This window comes from Panthera onca, chromosome C2 (assembly GCF_046562875.1).
Source record: "Panthera onca isolate mPanOnc1 chromosome C2, mPanOnc1 haplotype 2, whole genome shotgun sequence".
In the NCBI taxonomy this organism is placed as follows: Eukaryota; Metazoa; Chordata; class Mammalia; order Carnivora; family Felidae; genus Panthera; species Panthera onca.
The window spans coordinates 49472844-49492018 of NC_138347.1; the positions used below are offsets into that span (position 1 = coordinate 49472844).

The window sequence follows — 19175 nt, forward strand, 5'->3', positions numbered from 1 at the left end:
TTGTAGCAAATGGCAGGATTTTCTTCTACTTTTTTTTTTAGGATTTGCTTCTTTTTTATGGCTAAATAATATTCCTCTGTGTGTGTGTGTGTGTGTGTGCGTGTGTGTGTGTGTGTTGCATTTTGAGTTTTTTAAAATTAGAGAATGAGTGAGATTTGAGTACACATACTTGCTAAAGGAAGGGGAGTGGATGAAGATGTAGGGGAGAGAGGGAATAATGGAAGAAACATGGTTCCTTCAAAATGCAGAAGCATCAGAATCTAGAGTGTTGTTTGAAGTGTTTAGAGAAGCGGAAGAGACTCTGTTGTCACTAAAATGGAGAGGAGGACTGAATTGCTGGAGTGGATGCAGATAAATGTTTAGGCACAGGTGTGCATGGGAATGTGGGGTGTTTCCTTGATGGTCTCTAATTCACTGTGACATGGAAGAAAGGTTGGTGGCAGGGTTTCTTAGTAATCTGTTCCCCTCTGAGGCCTCTGAAACTGTTGAGATAGGGTGACAGCTGGATTTGAGCACATCCTCATTTCTCACTCCCGTCACTCCCAACACATGAAATAGTGTGTGTGTGTGTGTGTGTGTGTGTGTGTGTGTGTGTGGTATGCACTGTCTCTAGAGGGAACAGAGTTGGAGGCAGTGTGGGAGACACTTACCTTCTTTGGGACCATTGTGTCTTCCATCTCTTCATTGTTCCTTCTTTCCTTCCATTGTCAGAATATCAGCCTTCAACTGGCCACCACTGCTGCTTTCATTATGTATTCTTTTGTATTTTTGTTATGAATGCAAAATGTCTGATAGGTCATCAATATCACTAGTTATTTTCTTTCCACAAGGCTGACTGGTCAATAGGGTATGTTGGAGGTCATGATACACTGTTAGACATGTTTCTAGCCTTCTCAAAAACGGAGGCCCAAATTATATGGCAAGTGGAAACAAAGACAACTTTTGGAGACCACGGTCTTTCATCTTAATTTTACTGTTTCTGTCTTCACTTCTCAAATATTAAGCCTGGGAAAGATGTGGTGAAGGCCCTGAAAGATGAGCCCAACATACAACAGCTACCAAAAGGGTAGTTCAAAATCAGCCTTCTTCTTGATGAGACCACAGGTCTGGTTCAGTAGTGTTAGCATCCTGCTTGAATCAGGCAGCCTTTGGACCCAGTTCTGCAACGTCATGATGACTCACCTGCTGGAGAAATTGATTAAGAGCATTAAAGGAATTTTTACATTGTGGTAAGTTACACATGACATAAAATTTGCCATCTTAACCACTTCTAAGAGAAATGTTCTGTAGTGTTCCATATATTCACATTGTTGTACAAGCCATCTCCAGAACTTTTTCACCTTGCAAAAGTGAAACTCTGTACTTATTAAACAACTCCTCATTCTCTCCTCCCCCCAGTCCCTGGCAACCACCATTCTACTTTTTGTTTTTATGAATTTGACAATTCTAGGTACCTCATATGAGTGGAATCATACAATATTTGTCTTTTTGTGACGGGCTTATTTCACCTACATAATGTCCTCAAGGTTCATCTATGCTGTAGCATGTGTCAGAATTCCCTTCCTTTGTAAGTTGACTGATATCTCATCATTATGAATATAACATATTTTGTTTGTCCATTCATCCACTGATGGACACTTGGGTTGCTCCTATCTTTGGCTATTGTGGATAATGCTATTGTGAACATGTGTGTACAAGTACCTTTTTGAATCTCTACTTTCAATTTAATTTGAATTTGGTGTATACCTAGAAGTCGAATTGCTGGATCACATGGTAACTCTATTTTTAATTTTTTTGAGGATTTGCCATACTGTTTTCCGTAGAGATTGCACCATTTTACATTCCTATCAAGACTGCATACGGATTTCACTTTCTCTACATCTACACAAACATTTGTTATTTTCTGTTTTTTTTTTATTAGCTTACATAATGTAAGGTAGTTTTGACTTGCATTTCCCTAATGATTAGTGATGTTGAATATTTTTTTATGTGTTTATCGGCCATTTGTATATCTTCTTTGGAGAAATATCTATTCAAGTCCTATGCCCATTACTTAATCAGGTTTGTTGTTGTTGTTGAGATTAAGAACATTTTGAGATTATCATGACGTATATCTGGAATGACATAATAGGGTCTGTGTAAGTCCAAGGCTTTTTATTTTTCTCCAGTGACTCTATCACAGTTTCTGTTGTGAAACATAGTGAGCTCCTTAATGAATTCCAGTTTTAGCTGGTGTTAAATGTAGCTGCACCCAGTTATTTAAATTTATTATTATTATTATTTATTTAAAAAACTTTTTTTAATGTTTATTTTTGACAGAGAGAGAGAGAGAGAGAGAGAAGCAGAGAGAGAGGGAGACAGAATCCAAAGCAGGTTCCAGGCTCTGAGCTTGTCAGCACAGAGCCTGACATGGGGCTTGAACTCACAAGCTGTGAGATCATGACCTGAGCCGAAGTCAGATGCTTAACCAACTGAGCCACCCAGTTATTTAACTTATGATAATTTGTGCCAGCTTTTTTAGATAAACCAGATGGTATGCCTCTTGACATATCAAATATGAAGGTATTCATTATTTTCTGTGCTGATGACATGGTCTTGTGTGATGGGTGGTTTTTTTCAGAAGGAAAATCTCAGTGTCAACTATGCCATTTTTAGAATGCACTCGGGTGAAGTAGAGCTACATAGGTCTATTCAATAGCTAAGTGTAGTTATGTTTCAGGGGTGCTAGGGTGCTGGTGTGTAGTTTGGGCCAACACCACCCATTGGAGCCAAGGAGATTCAATTCTTCTGCAAATTTATGACTCCAGAGAAGGTACATTGAAGCTCATAAGTGATAGGTACAGATGGTTACCAGATTCTCCCCTAAAAATCTTTTAGGCCAAGGATATCTCTTAAGTACTCCAGGTACATAAATGTAGGGCTTTGCTGTACTTTTACGGCCTTGGGGACAGATCTAAAGCTGCTTTTTTGAGAAAAGTCTTATTTACCTATATGTGTCCTCAGCCCACTCTATTAAGGTCATACTACTGGGCAAGAGTGTAAATCAGACCCTCATCTTCTGTCTACACATCTATAGTCTGAGCATGAGAATCTCCTTTCAATCAGCTACAGAACATAGGTAGGAAAATTACGGACTCATTGGTAAACTCAGTTTTGGATTGCCTTATGTGGAAACCTTGTGAAAGCCCCAGTGAGAAAAATATGTGAGAAGCACAGCCAAAGAGGGTTGCTAAGCAATCATTCTTTTAGCTTCTCAGAGTAATTGGTGAGTATTGATTCACAGTACCCAAAACTTGGTTCTGCAATTTCTCATTCTGGCTCCACCTAGAATTCCGTGCCTATACTAAGACCTAACAACATTCCTTCAACTTTTATTGAGGTCCTCTATAATAAATAGCATGTATGGAACACCTTGGGTTTTCCTTTTCTTTTTTCTTTAAAAAAGTGTTTTTGATGAAACTGCAATAAGCACTGAGCTGTTACTATGTGAACAAAGTTATACCTTATAAATCATTTTCAGAGGAAAAAAGACTTTCCAAAAGTATATTTACTTGCTTCCTTTTTTAAAAAACAAGAATGAAGTTATATATGTGTGTGTATATATATATATATATATATATATTTTTTTTTTTTTTTTTTTTTTTTTTTGAGAGAAAGGTGGGGAAGGGCAGAGGGAGAGGGAGAGAGAGAATTTTAAGCAGGTTCCATGCCCAGGGTAAGAGCTCTGTGCAGGCTCTATCTCATTACTGTGAGATCATGACCTGAGCCAAACTCAAGAGTTGGATGCTTAACTGACTGAGCCACTCAGGGGTCCCAAGGTTCTGTATTTTATTAAAGTTATGTATTCTATGGTTTTCTTTGCTTCTGCCTTTTCTGTCAGGAAGATCAGTTTAAAGATCAATGTATTCTTTTTTAACAGCTTCATTGAGGTACAATTTAACATATAAATCAGCCATTTAAACTGTACAATTCAATGGTTTTTAGTAAATTTATAGAGTTGTGCAATGATCATCACAACTCAATTGTAGAATATTTTCATTCCTCCAGCCCCAGGCAACCACTGATCTACTTTCTGTCTCTGTAGATTTGCCTATTCTGGAAATTTCATACAAATGCAATCATACATTATTGGCCATTGTGACTGGCTTCTTTAATTAAGCATAATGTTTTCAAGTTTCATCCATGTTGTAGCATTTATCAGTTTTCACTTCTTTTTATTGTTAAATAATATTCCATTGTATGGACATACCACATTTTGTTTATCCATTTACCAGTTGATGGGCATTTGGATTGTTTTCAGGTTTGGCTATTATGAATGATGCTGCTATGAACATTCATGAACTATTATTTATTGTGGATATAGATTTTATTTCCCTTGGGTAGAAAACTAAGAGTAGAATTGTGAGCCGTTTATGTTTATGTTTACTTTTTAAGAAACTGCCCAACTGTTTCCAAAGTAGTGGTACCATTTTACATTTCCACCAACAGTGTATGAGCATTCTAGTTTTTCCATGTCCTCACCAACTTTTGCTATTGTCTGCCTTTTGGATTATAGTCTTTTTAGTGGATGTGAGGTGATATGTCATTGCAACTTTAATTTTGATTTCCCTAGTAACAAATGATAAGTATCTTTTCATGTGTTTGTTGCCTATTTGTATACCTTTTTTAGTGAAATGTATATTCAGAATTTTTCCCATTTTTTTAATTGGGTTGTTTGTTTTCTTATCATTGAATTGTAAGCATTCTTTATATATTCTGGCTATAAGTCTCTTATCAGATATATAATTTGCAAATATTGTCTCCCAGTTCGTGCCTTGTCCTTTTATTTTCTTTTTAAAAAAATTTTTTAATGTTTATTTTTGAGAGAGAGAGAGAGAGAGACAGAGAGAGAGAGACAGAGAGACAGAGAGACAGAGAGAGCGTGAGCCGGGGAGGGGCAGAGAGAGGGGAAACATAGAATCCAAAGCAGGCTCCAGGGTCCCAGCTGTCAGCACAGAACCCGATGCATGGCTTGAACTCACAGACGACGAGATCATGACCTGAGTGGAAGTCGGACGCTTAACAGACTGAGCCACTCAGGGGCCCCTTATATTTCATTTTCTTAATGATGTCTTTTTTTTTTTTTTATAGTGAATGGTGTCTTTTGAAGTGCAAAGCTTTTAAGGTTTTATGAAGTCCAATTTATCAATATTTTCTTTTATGGATAGTGCTTTTGATATCATACTAAGAAATCTTTGTTTTCCTTAACCCAGGTCATAAAGATTCTCTCCTATGTTTTCTTCTACAAGTTGTATAGTTTTAATTCTTTACTATTTTGAAGGAGAGATAGAGAGACAGAGTGTGAGCAGGGGAGGGGCAGAGATGGGGCAGAGATAGAGAGGGAGATACAGAATCCGAAGCAGGCTCCACACTCTGAGCTGTCAGCACAAAGCCTGGCCCCAGGCTCGAACTCCTGGGCTGCAAGATCATGACCTGAGCTGAAGTCAGACACTTAACAGACTGAGCCACCCAAGCACCCCTTAATGCTTACATTTGGTAAGGGATTTTTGGTCTATGATTCACGTGGAGTTAATTTTTGTGTATGGTGTAAAGTAAGCGTCTAAATCCTTTTCCTTATGGGTATCTAGTTGTCTCAGCAGCATATGTTGAAAAGATGGCTCGTGTAATTGTTGACTCTGCTTTTACTACATTTGTGTCTTTAAAGAAAAGCTGAAGTAAGTAGGGCATAGAGAATTAATGTATTAATGAAGATGAAGAGATTCTTCTGTGTTGAGGTTTTAAGCACTTACATTAGATAAGGAACATCTGGTTGATGTTTTAAAGAATAACTCGAACCATAATTTCATTTCGTTTCCTTCGTCTCCCCCATTCCCTCCCCAGCTCTCCACTGAACATCTGCTTCTCTTATGTGAGGGGAAGTGAAAGATTTAGGTCAGGCATAAACACAAACTATCTTTACTGTATTGTTCCCTTTTAAGACCAAAATACCCACCCTGCCGGGCCAGTTTAGCACTACATTACCCTATATCAACAGATCTACTGCAATTTTTGGAAGCTGGCTTTCCCCAGGAAACAGAACTGCTATTGCTACTTCTCGGTGTTATGTAATAAATCTAGCGGGTCACTTTCAAGGATGTGAACAGGAATCGAGAAACACTGTCCTTCAAATATCACTTTTCTTTATGTTAGCTTTATTGATGAATTTCTCACAAGAAATATCTTAAGAGACATCACTAGTGTTGTGAGCCCTCCGCATCCAGATCTCACATGTATCTATAGTGCTGGCTAGAGGTAACCCCAAATAAAAACAGGTTCCGTTGACTTCTGGCTTCACTGATGCAAGGTAGCAAGACCTTGGGGAAGTCTATCTCCCCAAAATACCATCCATTTTGCTATCTTAAATCTTTGCAAAGAACAGGATGATTACATTTTCCTCTCTGGGAATTTACTGAGTTCTTCTGTTTTATGGCACTGACCTAGCAGCTCTAATTGGGGCACTCTTCTACCCGTGGCTTTGCTAAAAATCCCTCACAATCAGGACTGCAGTGTAATAATAATAATAATAATAATAATGATAATAATAATATAATGCAATAGCTCATATGTATATAGCACTTATTATGCACCAGACATTCTTTTCTTGCCTTACATATATTAACTCATTTAATTGTTCCCTGGAGGCATACATTAAAGCTGGCATTGCTGGAGGGTATGAGTATAGAAGCAATTTAGTTAGTGTTTGGAGTATGATAAACTTCCATAAAATAGAAGGAAAGCCTTGAGATGATGGTTCAGGGATAGAATTGAACAGCCTGGTCCTTTTTGGGGTCTCATAATTTTTTCAGCTGTAGAACTCATTTGAGGGAAAAGTAACAGGTAGGAAACATTGGTTTTCATCACCTCGCTTTGGTTAGACATATGCTTTGGATATTCTTCCTCAAGCACCTTCAGAATCCCCATCCACTTCCATGTCTAGGCACTCACTTCAGTAACCTGGCTCTGGGCCACTCTAGGGCTATCCTGCACTTCTCATTGTCAGGCTGGGTCCCTGTTGGTGCTTTCCTGTCCTGTGTTTCATTGTGGCAGCCGTTTGCTGGGAAGGGGCAGTTTTGCCAACAAGGAGGAGGTCTTTTAAAATTCTAGCTCACTGTTGATCAGAACCAGGAATTTCCCTTAGTTTAAGATTTAGTTAGCAGACAGGGGCTCCTGGGTGGCTCTGTTGGCTGAGTGTTCAACTCTTGATCTCAGCTCAGGTCTTAATCTCACAATTTAGTTAGTACACAAACATTCTGGCTTTCTCTAAGCTTTTAGCCAGTTTTTTACATTTTAGTAGAAGATTCAGGAACACGTTTCTTGGGAGGAAAGAAAAGAAGAGGAGAGATTCTGGGGGCACAGTGTGTCTGAAACAGCAAGGGGGAACAAAGAAGGGAAGAAAAGTTGGAGAGCCTCTGTGTACCTCAAAATTTTGCTGAGGGCCTTGCCCTGACAGCAGGGTGCAGATAGGTCCTTCATTGCTGTCCCCCAAATCTCACCAGCACTGTAACAGTGGCCTTCTATGAGTTGTGCACTCACCTTTGTCATCTGACACAGGGGAATGACTCAAATGGTTGGAACGTCCAGACAGGTAAGAAAGGAGACAGGTTATTACAGATGGGGGTGGGGAACTTGTTTTGGACAGGTAGTTCCTGGTGGCATCAGGGAAAACATGCCTTAGGTGGCTCTCTGTGACTGATACATTGACTGATCCTGCTAAGTCAGGAACATGACCAAGATGGCCTTATTTTCCTCAGCTTGACTAAACTTTAGACAGGTTTCTTAGCGACAGTAGGTCACTGACCTCCCTTGTCTTAGAGCATTTACTTTAGAAAACTTACAATTGTAAATTCTTTATTTGCCCATCTGAGATGTAAATCTTTTCCTAGCCGCTTGCCCCTTTTACAACTGAGAACCATCTGTTTCAGGGACCTGGGAGACATCTTTTGAAATGTTATCATCAAGAAAGGTAGCATCCAGGTCTCCCAGTTTCTGTAGGAGGGTAGGAACCTAGACTGGTGTCAGCAAACACAGATGGCCTAATCACATTGACCAAACTAATGTCCTCCAGTACTTTTCAACTAGCTAACCTCAGCCCTTAGAAACCTTCCTGCTTTTTTTGTTTCTAGGGAAGTTAAGTTCTCTCTCCCCTTGAAGAAGACTTGAATTATGTCTTCTTCTTTTTCAGCCAAACTCTGTTCTGTGAAATTTTTCTTTGACATACAGACACTTGCACAATATTTTATCTAAACTGACTCTCAGTGTGTTTGGAAAGCCATTAAACAAGAAGACAGGATAACTTTATCATGGTGCACTGTTTTCTGGACTCATTATTGGGGGTCTGACACATACAGCATTTCATATGCTATTAATCACCTCCTCCAATAAACCCAAAACCCAAACCAGAATGCTTCTCATATTTCTTTGCCATAAGATACCTTATATATACACACGTATGAAAAGTATATATGCACAATGTTATATAGACAGACACACACAATTAGTAATAGCTATCATTTTTTTGTAGGTCTACTGTGTACTTTGTATACATACACATAGTACTTCATACATATTTCCTCATTTGATCCTTACAGCATTTCTATGAATCAGGTATCATTTATCTCAAGATGAGGAAGCCAAAGCTGAGAGAGTGAAGCGACTACTTCCAATTGCTGTCAGAAGTGGGATTTGAACCCAGTCAATCAGTCTACAAATCATGATATCAGGTTTCCAATTGTCTTTCAAAGATGCACTGAGCTACCTTGTTAGGATTCTGGTCCAGAGGGAAACCTGTATTTCCAGAAGGAATTAAGGAAGAACTTCTGTCAAACTGTCCCTTCATCCCTCCTCCCAGAAGCATTATAGAAGATTTTACTATTCCTTAGAGAACTTCATCTCAAAGTGTGTCCCAACTCTCACCTGTCACCTGTAATTTCTGCTTTGGGGTCTAGCCCCAAATCTTGAGGAAGACATTTTTTTTTTTTTTTTCAGTTAATTCATTTTTGAGAGAGAGACAGAGTGTGAGCAGGGGAGGGGCAGGGAGAGAGGAAGACATGGAATCGGAAGCAGGCTCCAGGCTCTGAGCTGTCAGCACAGAGCCCCACATGGGGCTCAAACCCAAGAACCATGAGATCATGCTCTGAGCCCAAGTCATCTGCTTAACTGACTGAGGCACCCATATGCCTCTTGAGGCAGCCATTCTGATCTTCATTTCAGGGTTGCTCTGACAAGGATAGTTGGGGATCTGCCCTGGTGCTTCCAGCACATAGGATATATTCCTTCAGTGGACAGAGAAGATGGTAGCAACTTCCTCTTTGAGTCACGCATATTGTCTGTCATTCTGTCAACCATCTGTCCTATTAGCCACGCTTGGGTGATGAATAGAACTCTACGTACTGTGAGGTTACTAGGTTACAGCTTGTGACATCAGAATGCACAATGAACAGAGCATTAGAAAGTAGACAGACAGCAATGGTTTCTACTTATTTCAAAATATCCATGATGCCAGAGAAATACATCCCTGTTAAAAAAACCTAGGTCTTTGTAGCTCCCTTTCCTTCTTTGACATGGAATGAAAGAAATCTTTCCAGAACTGATCAACTTCAGTAACTTTTATATCAGAGTCTGTGCTTAAAAGTATCGCAAACAAAACTTCAGAACAATCACACTACCTAGAAAAAGTATTTCTAGGACTCTGAGATAGCCCTTGACCTGAGGAAGGTGGCAAGTCTTGTGTTTACTATGGGGCCTACCCCCTCTCCTATGGAACACAGGTTTTATTCTGTGAAAGCTGTGGGAAGCTCACGGTAGGTTGTGTACCTGAGCCACTTAGATTCAAGGCAGCAGTGGTGAGGTCACTAAAGTGACCTTCTCCTTTCTCCCAGATGGAGGGGCTCCTTCTCATGAGGCCTCTAACACATACAGCTCTACATATACATAAAAACTTCACTTCCATTTATTACTGGATAGATTTTTTTCAGTGTTGATGAGATGTTTTGTAGAAATCAACATATACTGTCCAGATAAGGAAAGTTTAAATGATTTAAAACAATAATGTTTCCTAATTATAAGCACTTGTGGGAAATTTGGAAAGTACAGAAAAGAAAAAAAAAATTACAATTGCATCAACCCAGAAGCAACCATCACTAACAGGTTTTTTTGTTTTCCTTTTGGTCTTTAATTTTGTAGCTCTGTTTTTTTTTTTCTTTTTCTTTTTCTTTATTATTATTTATTTTTGAGAGAGAGAGAGAGACAGACAGACAGACAGACAGACTGTGTGTGTTTGGGGGGCGGGGGGAGAGGGAGACACAGAATCCGAAGCAGGCTCCAGGATCCCAGCTGTCAGCACAGAGCCCCATGTGAGGCTCAAACTCACCAATCGCGAGACCATGACCTGAACCGCGAGATCATGATCTGAGCCGAAGTCTGCGGCGCTTAACAGACTGAGCCACGCAGGCGCCCATCGGTTTGTTGTTTTCAAGTGAAGACGCTCCTGCCCAAAAGGAACTTACAACTTTAAGGGCAACACAAATGAGAAAAATGAAGACAAAATAAGACTGAAAACCAGAGAACATGATGATAATGATGATGGTAAGAAAAAGCAGCTCTAATCCTTTTATAAACATATCTACTCAATTTTTATTCTAAAATAAGAAAATTCAGGGTGCCTGGGTGGCTCACTCGGTTAAGCTTCTGACTCCTGATTTTGGCTCAGGCCATGATCTCATGGTTCATGAGTCTGAGCCCCACGTAGGGCTCTGTACTCACAACATGGAAAAACGGAGTCTGTTTGCGATTCTCTCTCCTCTCTCTGTCCCTCCCCTGCTCATGCATGTGCATGCACACACATCCTCTCTCAAAATAAATAAACTTAAAAAAAATACAAGAAAATTCTAAGAATCCACATGGGAGTCAATTTAGGAAAATAAAGAAGTCTTTCTCTGAAGCTCCTAGTGCACAAACTGCAGTTAATTAATGACTACAAAACAGTAAGTGGATGAGAATAATCAAAACAGCTAATGAGGGGCACCTGGGTGGCTCAGTCAGTTAGGCCTCCAATTCCTGATTTTGGCTCAGGGGCAAGATAGCATGGTTGGTGAGTTTGAGTCCCCTGTAGGGCCCTGTGCTGACAGGGCGGAGCCTGCTTGGGATTCTCGCTCTCCGCCCCTCCCCCACTCACACTGTTTCCCTCTTTCTCTCTCAAAATAAGTAAATGAACTTAAAAAAAAAAAAACTAATGAAAAAATGGGGGATTAATTATAGGCCTAGGAAGTCGGAAAACAAATCTGAGATGATTTGATATATACCATATTGTCGACAGGGCTCATTGATTTCTCCAAAGTGTCTCTGAGACACATACTGCCTGGAATCAGTCACTTCCTGCCTTGTCTGCCACCCATTGTGTAGCCACAAGTAAGTTACTTTGCCTCTCTACTGTTGTTTTCTCTTTTGTGAAAAAGGGAAAATAGGTTGTTGTATTAAATGAGAAAATCCACCTAACATATTTAATACAGCCCCTGGTGCATAATAAGCACTCAAGAAATGTTGGGCATCATTAGAAATGGTGCAAGTCAGTAGCTAAGAGAGCAAGCCCTGGTCAGAGTGCCTTGCCATTCTTGTGGTTTTTCTACTTGCTTATAGGATCAAATCATCAACAATGACCTCTATTTAATTATAGTTTTTGTTTTTGAATTGCTTTATGATAATCATGAATTTATCAAAGTAGACATTCACAAAGTGCTTCTGGCAAGTCCAGAGTTTTCTAATGAGGACTGTTGCATCATAAAAGGCTCATAGAGAGAAGTATTTACTATTAATGAAGCCACGTGCATTTTCACCATTCAGATGGCAAAACCAAAAAAGCAATTCTTTCCCTTAGAAAGTGGAATGTTGGATATGTTTGGGGCCCATTACAACTTGACCTTTCAGCGCTCAGAGCTGTCCTATGGTGGGTAGGTGGAGAAAAGAATCAAAGAGAATCTGAATATATGTTATACTCTTTGACATTTAGGGAAAAGTCAAGAACATTTCACCCAGTATGTAGTGTTTGGCATGGGATTAGGATAATTTGTAAACATATACATTTTAAAATCTAATATTTATTGTTTTTATATTACATAATTATGTTTATTTTTGAAACTTTAGAAAGCAGGAATAAGAAAATACAAATCTTAACATTTTAATGCACTTCCTTCCAAGATTTTTAATATAGTTATATCTAAATATATATTTATAGTTTTAATATGGATCTTTTAGTTTCTAAATTCCTAAAGAACCAGTAAGTCAACTTACTTGGGTTTGCTGGACATTGGTGTTTTTCAGAAGACCTCGTTATGAACGTTGGAAGAGCCTAGTGGTTGAAAATTACAGCTGGTTCCTTTTGAGTTCTTGTGGGATAGGATCCTGCTACTCAAGGTCTGGGAACCAGTAGTATCAGCATCACCTGGGAGCATATTAAAAATCAACAATTGTTGGTCCCACTTCAGATCTAGTAAATCCCACATGCATTTTTAAAATTCTTATTTATTTATTTATTTATTGAGCATGCGCAAGCAGGAGAGGGGCAGAGGGAGAGAGAGAATCCCAAGCAGGCTCCGCACTGTCAGCACAGAGCCCTATGTGAGATCATGATCTGGGAGGAAATCAAGAGCCACCTGAGCCACCCAGGTGTCTCTCCACTCCCCCCCTCCCGCAACTGCATTTTAATATAATTTCTGGGTGATTTGTATGCACATTAAATTTCGAGTAACACTACTGTAGGAGAAACTAGACAAAGTATTGTTTCTCTTATAAGACAGTTGTTGAAGGGCTGATTAGTCCCTAGTCCCAGAACAACATCCTTTCCTGCCAAGCAATCCATTGCTTCCTGGGGTCTCACTTCCACACAGGCATTGTTGGGACAAGTCTGGTTAGAGATCCACCAAACGGCCTGCAGGAAAAAGTTTTGCTAGGCACCCCCAGCCAGGAGATGAAAGACACAAAATAAATCTGGGACATGCCAACAGGCTAATAAAACTCCATAAATCTAAAGTCTGTGTTGTTTAGCATCTTATTACTTTATCACAGCACTTTTCCTGGGCTCACTGTCGAATGACCAGGAAATGGGTTTCGACCACTTGAAAAACCCAGCAGTAAAGTTTATCAATAGCATCTTCATCGGCAGGGGTCTATTGACTTGGAGAACTGAGGCTGACCTAAAGAACAAACCGAAAAGAAACACTCCAAAACAACATATCTGGAAGTAGAGCAGCTTTCTAGATGGGAGCAAACATGTACTTTTTCACACCCTCATATCCTTCATTTTCTGGAATAGGAATGTGTCTATCTACAGAGCAGGGTTGTGGCCATTTCCTGGTGAGCATGACTAATAATAATAATAGCCTACATTTGACAGCATTTTATGATTCACAAAATACTATAGCAGTGCTTCCCAAATTTAATGTGCATGGAAATCACCTGCAGATCTTGTTAAAATGAGGATATAATTGAGTAGTTCTGAGTGGGGCCCGACTTGTCTTTCTAATAAATGCACAGGTGGTGCTCATACTGCTGGTCCACAAACCTTATATTGAGAAGCAGGTTGTTACCATGATTTCCTCTTGAGATTCCCAGAAATTCTGTGAGGTAGGCAGAGCCGACATTTTTTCCCCTTTCCCCATGAGAATATTGGTCCTATGAGGGTAAGGATCTGCTGACTGCTATATCCCAAGTAACTGTAATAGCAGGCACTCAATAAATTTTTGTTGGATGAACAAATGATTGCATCTTAATCTTATAGAGGAATTTGAGTAATGCTTTAACCAAAGTCACAGTCTGATAATTCAAAGCTGGCATTTGAACCTAAGAAACCACTTAAATCTAAGTTCGGTACCAGATGAATCTACTTTAATGGTTTGACTTCCTTCCTTCCTTCCTTCCTTCCCTCCCCCCCCTTTCTTCTTTTTCCTCTTCCTCCTCTTCCTCTTCCTCTTCCTCTTCCTCTTCCTCCTCCTTCTTTGGTAAAGGTAAATTTTTTTGAAGAGACCTTTTAAATTGAAGTATAACATAGGAAAATGGCCCAAACATCAGCATAGACTTGACTATCTTTTACTGTGGGAACATACACCTAGAGCCACCTCTCAGATCATAGAATTATCAGCTCCCCGGACACCTGTCTTGTGCCCAATCCCAGTGATTATTCTCTCCTTCAGACATTGGTGCTGTTATGACTTTTATCATCATAAAATAGTTTTGAACTTGATAGAAGTAGAATTTTATAATATATACTCTTCAGTGTACACCTTCAGTGTTAATTTTGTGTTCCTGAATATAGCAGTAATTTGCTCATTTTCACTTTATAGTATTCCATTGTGTATACTGTGCATATTCCATGAACATACCACAATTTATTGTATGTCTCACTGTTGATGAGCTTTAGAGTTGATTCCAGTTTTTGGCTAATATGAATAGTGCTGCCTTGGACATCTTTTACATGACTTTTGGTGAGCATAAGTACTTATTTCTTTTGGATATGTACTAGACATGGAGTATTTATCATTTGGGGTATATTCAGTTCCTATAGATATTGCTAGCCAAACATCTTCCAAAGTGGTTATATTAATTCTTTTGTCTTTGATTGTAATGTTGATTACATTCCCTGGGTAATCATTAAAATTTTATTTTCCCTTTTGCTGCATGAAGAGTTATGATGAGTTTTATAACTATGACTTTTGGATCAGGATAGTGGATTGAACACAGATATTTATTTTTCTTCCTTCAAAAACCTCATAAAATGACAATAAATAGATTTTTTTGGAGAAAGGTATAAATCTAAAGGGATATAAAAAATGAGAGGGGAAATAATATCAACACAATTTGAGATACTTAAGAAAGCTGAATCCTATGCCAGGCAGAAGCTGAAAAGTAAACTGATTTATAGTCCAGACTCCCTAAAAGCTTGAGGAATTGGCACACAAGTACTTCTGGAAGAGGGGAGGTAGTGCTAAAAAGGATAGTACTGATTTAAAGTCTACTTAAAAAGCAGTTAGATTCCCCTCCCCCAATCCATAGACTCAAAATTGTTTTCTACCCCTAACCACCTGGAGGAAGTCTGAGAAAATTATCACTGGAGAGTGTAAAACAGAGGGTCCCTGCACTAGGATTTGTCAGACACAATTGTGGGTGGAAGTTTGATGTTGAAAACATAGGGATTAAATATATCCTTAATACTGGGAAAATATCTTCTAGATAGGAGACTGGAAGATCCTTCTCTAGGAACTCTACTAGTCCAAGAAGAAAGAAGTAATGATACTGATATTTGGGAAGGAAGATCTCCAAGGAAATGGTCCAGCTAGATCAATAGGTACAGTGAAGCCCATGGTAGTCAAACACCAACCACAGGCTCAGAACTTCCTATTGGCCCTTTTAGGATCCAACTCAATATGTGTAGGCAAGCAGGGTCACCAGCTAGCTGAGATTAAGATTTCAGCATAAAACATAGAGATCGAAACTAACACAGAAAAAAACTAACAGAAAAAAAGTAACCTGGAAGAAAAGAAGATTTGTTAGGGAAAGACTATTTTTTTTTTTAAATTTATTATTTACTTTTAAAATGTTTATTCATTTGGAGAGAAAGAGAGAGAGAGTGAGAGAGAGAGAGAGAGAGAGAGAGAAAGAAAGAAAGAGAGAGCATGACCAGGGGAGGGGCAGAGAGAGGCGGAGAGAATTTCCAAAGTGTGCTCTGAGACAACAGCAGCTAACCTGATGTGGGTCTCCAGCTCACAAACTGCGAGATCATGACCTGAGCTGAAGTTGGATGCTCAACAGACTGAGCCACCCAGGTGCCTCAAGACTTTTTTTTTTTTTAATTTTAAGTTTATTTATTTATTTGAGAGAGAGAGAGAGAGAGAGAGAGAGAGAGAGAGCACGAGCAGGGGAGGGGCAGTGAGGGAGAGAGAGAATACCAAGCAGGTTTCATGCTGTAAGCACAGAGCCTGACACAGGGCTTGATCTCACAAACTGTGTGCCCATGACCTGAGCCAAAATTAAGAGTTGAGTGCTTAACCAACTGAGCTATCCATGTGCCCCAGGGGAAATACAATTTAAAAAAAAAATCATCATTAATATTCTCAGAGAGACATAAAATGTTATTGCATTCATGAAATAAGAACAGGTTGCTTTAAAAAAAAGGACAATTGGGAACACTTAGAAATTAAGAATATGATAACAGAAATGAAAAGAGGGAAGAGAAACAGAACAGCGGGAAGATAAAATTGAGATATCTACAAGTTGAGCTAAAAGGAAAAGAGGTGGAAAAGAGAAGAGAAAATATAATAAAATTAGAGGACCAGAACATGGGATCCAATACCTTTATAGTAGGAGTTCCAAAAGGAGACAAAAAAAGAGGGAAAATAGAAAGGAGGAATTCATTACCTAAATAAAGAAACTTTTCTAGAACTTAAGTTTAGAGTTTCTAGGTTGAAAGGATCCATAGATTGCCCAACAGAACGGATTAAAAATAGACTCATTCTAGAGTACATTATTGTGTTAACTTCACAATATTGGTGAAATCAGGAAGTTCTACAAACTTCCGTAAATTAAAACAAAACAAAACAAGTTGCATACAAAATACGTATATATAAAAAAAATCAATACACCTATGCATTTTTCAACAACAACAACAGAGGCTAGAATATAATGGAACAGTACTTTCAAATTTTTGAGGAAAAATTGTTCCTAACCTAGAATTCTACACTCAGATTCATAAGTAAATATGAGAATAAAATTTAAAAAATTCAGATACTCAAGGTCTGAAAAAAATTTTATCTCCCATGAGCTCTTTCACATAGATCTCCTACTGAATATGATCCATTAAAATGAGGGAGTAAACTAAGAAGAAGAAAGGAACAGGAGATAAAGAACAGGGGATTTAATAAAAGAGAGTGTAAATTCTTTGGAATGAAAGAAGGGAGATCCTAAGATAATAGACAGGCACTGAATATAGACAACAGCTAGGCATTAATGTCCAGAATTAAGTAAGTAAGTAGGCTACAGAAAAGATTTTTCTCAAGAAGAGGAACTTAATAGACTGACACTGTGTTCACAATATACTGATGGGAGTTTCAGACATCTGGCAGAGAGCTTGGAATCGAATTGTGATAAGTAAATAGAAAATTGAGCATATGAGTAAATAAGGAAAAAAGCAGGGGTTATTAATTGTTCTCCAATCTCCTCTCCCACCTCCCATGAAAGAAAAAAACCTTGTACAGGAAAGGAATCAAGTAGACTACAAGTCTCAACTGTGAATGGCATTTACATATTCACAATAATGTAAACAATGTTGATGTAATCAAAATTTCAATACAACTCTGTTGAATGAAATAGATGGTGAATGAATGAATGAATGGGGATGGTGGTGGTTATGGGAAAAGAGTATTAAAGAAAGCTAAGCTTCATCTTCCCTGGTAGAAAATCAATAGATAATGACAAAAACTCAAGACTCAAGGAGATAACAATATATGCATGTTACTTAGTGATCTAGTGATAAAATCCTCTGAAGGAGAGGAATGATGTTGCCTCTGGGAGGGGGATGCTATTTTTTAAATTAGGTCTTGTAAAGTAAGTACATGTCTCTTCAAACTATGTGAAAGTGTATCTCTGATAGAAATAACAACTTAGAATAAATTTTATTCTGATTCTACCACTGATGCCTCTCTAACTTTCTTAAGGTTTATTTTATTTGTTCATATAAATGAGCATTAAAAAAATTTTTTTTAATGTTTTTATTTTATTTTTGAGAGAGAGAGAGAGAGAGAGTGAACATGAGCAGGGGAGGGGCAGAGAGAGAGGGAGACACAGAATCTGAAGCAGGCTCCAGGCTCCGAGCTGTCAGCACAGAGGCCGATGTGGGGCTTGAACCCACCAACCGTGAGATCATGATCTGAGCCAAAGCCAGATGCTTAACCGACTGAACCACCCAGGTGCCCCTAAAAATGAGCATTTTAATCCATAATTTAAATATGTCCAATTTTTGCCAGTTGTTCCGGCAAATTATTTGTAGGTATCCCAAGGATCTCATTTGTCAGTGACCTGTTTCTCCTGCACATGCATGGGTTCTGGGAAACAGTGACGAGGAAGAGAGAGGGAAGAAGAAAAAAGAATTTTCAGATGTTACTACAAATAGATGATTTGTCTATGAATAAGGAGAATCCTTGGCCCTGGATAATTCAGAATGAACACACTTCCCCCTCGCTCAGAGCTGGAGCCACAAGTTTATTCTGTGTGGCTTATGCAGTGACTAGTGTGGAGAAGGAACCTTGTAATATAATGAAAGAACCAAGGTCCTGTAATTGACACAGATGTTCAGGTGTGAGTCATTGGCAAATGATCATTCTTACTGTGAAATGGTCCTTCAAAGAAGGAAAACCCAACATGGTGCAATATGTGTTACAGGTAAGACAGCGGGTGTAATTTTGGACGCGAAGTTGCTCTGGCTTAAGTTCCTTTGGACTTAAGTCCCACCTCTTGCTTAGAACTCTTCTATTGGTTGTCCCTATTACTAGAACATGGCCTCTCAGACTTCAGTGAGCCTCCACATAAGCTGGAGGGCTTCTTAAAACACATACTCCCCGAGTCCCCCCTTCAGAAATGCTAATTTAGTAGGTCTGGCAGAGGGCTCAGAATTTTCATTTTTAACAACTTCCTATGTGCTGTTGCTGCTGCTGAGTGTGGGGGCCACACCTGGTTAAGCACCAGGTGGTGAATTTTGAGAGGTTCAGATGAACAAAGAGTTTTAATGGGCAAGAATGAGTGTGTCAGCAGCTTGTAGGAATTGCTTTTGTTTTTAAAATTAAATATATCGTATGAACAGAAGAGTGTACAGGATGTATTTAAACAAATATGTATTTGTTAAGTTTAAAGGATAATCTTTTAAAAAACCCAATGTATCAGGACGTGGAACATTCTAGAACATTAGAGTACCCTTGTGGTGACTTGGTTAAGCTAATATTTTGTTTGTTTTTAGTATCTGTGTTCATGATTGAGTCTGGCTTGTAAGTTTCCTCTTTTGTACTGCTCTTGTCAGTTTTTGGAGTCAAGGTTATGCAAAGCTTATAAACAGAGAGTTGAGTAGTTTTTTTTCTATACTGTGGAATAGTTTGTGTTAA

At 38.8% G+C, this 19175-nt stretch overlaps 2 long non-coding RNA genes across 3 annotated transcripts in view; one reads left to right on the forward strand and one right to left on the reverse strand.

Annotated features, from left to right (window-relative positions):
• Positions 1-954: 954 nt before the first annotated feature.
• On the reverse strand, positions 955-12410 carry LOC132683778 (uncharacterized). Its single transcript, XR_009612376.3, has 2 exons — positions 12325-12410; positions 955-1185 (listed from the first exon to the last, which is right to left on the reverse strand). It is a non-coding gene; the product is annotated as an uncharacterized LOC132683778 (long non-coding RNA).
• The window catches only part of LOC144617410 (uncharacterized), a 440770-nt gene continuing 426324 nt past the window's right edge, over positions 4730-19175 (forward strand). The window contains exons 1-2 of one of the 2 annotated variants that reach the window (XR_013557894.2): positions 4730-10623; positions 11354-11445. This is a non-coding gene — a long non-coding RNA (uncharacterized LOC144617410). The remainder of the gene's footprint in view (positions 10624-11353; positions 11446-19175) is intronic. The other variant, XR_013557895.2, reaches the window with a different exon arrangement.